General features: G+C 38.1%; 1 protein-coding gene across 10 annotated transcripts in view; it reads left to right on the top strand.

Moving 5' to 3' along the window:
* The window catches only part of ACAP2 (ArfGAP with coiled-coil, ankyrin repeat and PH domains 2), a 166,071-nt gene that overhangs the window by 116,415 nt on the left and 47,661 nt on the right, over window positions 1-1,995 (top strand). The window lies entirely within an intron of this gene.

Below are 1,995 nucleotides of genomic sequence, written 5' to 3'. Positions count from 1 at the left end.
GTTTTTGAGACGAGTCTTGCTCTGTCACCCAGGCCGGAGTGCAGTGGCATGATCCTGGCACATTGCAACCTCCGCCTCCCGGGTTCAAGCGATTCTCCTGCCTCAGCTTTCCGAGTAGCTGGGATTACAGGTGCATGCCACTATGCCTGACTAATTTTTGTATTTTTAGTAGAGATGGGGTTTCACCATGTTGGTCAGGCTGGTCTCAAACTCCTGTCCTCATGATTTGCCCATCTCGGCCTCCCAAAGTGCTGGGATTACAGGCGTAAGCCACCACGCCCAGCCTATAACCAGTAATTTCTTTTAATATTGATTTATCTCTGGATTCTTTTGGATGTTCTTTGTATAAAGTCTTATCACCTACCAGTAATGATAGTTTTTTCTTCCTTTCCAATCTTGTACTTTTTTTGTTGTTGTTCTTTTGCTGACTAGGAGTTTCATCGTGATCCTGAATGAAAGTGGTAATAATGGTTTTTCTTGTCTTGTTTGCAATTTCAAAGGGAAAGCTTCTATTAGAGTCCCCTTTGTCAAACCTTGATTTTGCATTCTGTCTCTGGACGTCACACCAAAGCTCAAGTTCTCCTGACAGGCAAATGCCCTTGCTTTTCTTACCTCTTTGAATTCCAGTTTTCACTCAAATCTCTTGCCTTTGAGTATTCCTTCCTAATTTGTCGGGTCATCAGTGTATTTAAGGAAATTCTAACCCTATGCCTTTCATCCAGCATATTTTGTCACTAAAATTATGAAATCCATAACATTTTAAGTGCTACAACATATTGTTTGATATTAATAGTAATTAAATGAAGACAGTTTAATCTCAAGAAATATAGTTGAAAATCAGAAACACTTGTAATGCACTGCACATTCAAGGAAGTCTTTTAAGTTGACCAAGGTTATGAAAAACTGCGCATGTTACAAATGAAACCTTTAGAATGTTAAATATATTTCTTGCTTAATTCTGTCTGCATAATTAAATAAATTATAGCTTCAAATAAATTTTAAATGAGGGAATTAAAGTTTCCCTGATGTTTTTTTCCCCATAGAAAAAGTAGGAGGAAATGTAGCAATTCATTTACAGATTCTACTTCATTTGATTAGTTTGGATTATCATGCCTTTTCGTGGTTAAAGTTTCTAAGGTGTCAGGAGAGGTTATTCTTTTTTTTTTTTCTCTTTTAAAATTATGAATTTGGTCCGTTTTCTGTTCCTGACTTAGTACACTCTTAAATTTTCTGGTCCTTTAGGTAGATGTCACTCTGCCTCCCATCCAGTGCAGGGCCCAGCATCTCAGCAGATGCTGCCAAAATGTTTTCCAAGACAGGAAGTTTACTACCTCCTATTAGGATAGAATTCTAATTTTAATTATTGATCCAGGAGGAATTTTAAATGTTATGGCACTGGCTTTTAGAGTTTTAAATTTGCTAAAAACAGCAGTCTTAGAGTTTTGTTCAAAATGCTCTGGAAGTTTGTTAGACAATATTTTATATATTGAAATGTCTAATTTCTAAACTTTATGAATCTTTGGAAGAAACTGAAAGTTTAAATTGCATTCAAGTGAAGATTAAAATAATTAGAATACTAGAAGGCTATGAATGATTTTATATTCCTCATAAAAAAAGTGAGTTCAACATGCCGACTTCAAACCGTAGATGTGATCCTTTTCCTTTGAAAACTAAATTTAGGGAAAAAATGCCAGAGACACCATCACATTCAAGAACTACCATGTACCTGGGCACAGTGGCTCACGCCTGTAATCCCAGCACTTTGGGAGGCAGGTGGATCACTTGAGGTCAGGAGTTCGAGACTAGCCTGGCTAACATGATGAAACCCTGTCTCTACTAAGAATACAAAAATTAGCTGGGTGTGGTGGCACATGTCTATAGTCCCAGCTACTCAGGAGGCTGAGGCAGGAGAATTGCTTGATCACTTGAACCAGGAGATGGAAGTTGCAGTGAGCCGAGATTGCGCCATTGCACTCCAGCCTGGGCGACAGAGTA

Source organism: Cebus imitator, unplaced genomic scaffold (assembly GCF_001604975.1).
Source record: "Cebus imitator isolate Cc_AM_T3 unplaced genomic scaffold, Cebus_imitator-1.0 Scaffold529, whole genome shotgun sequence".
Lineage (NCBI taxonomy): Eukaryota > Metazoa > Chordata > Mammalia > Primates > Cebidae > Cebus > Cebus imitator.
Note: the sequence above shows the minus strand (reverse complement) of the source record. Positions and strands in the feature narration are given on the sequence as shown.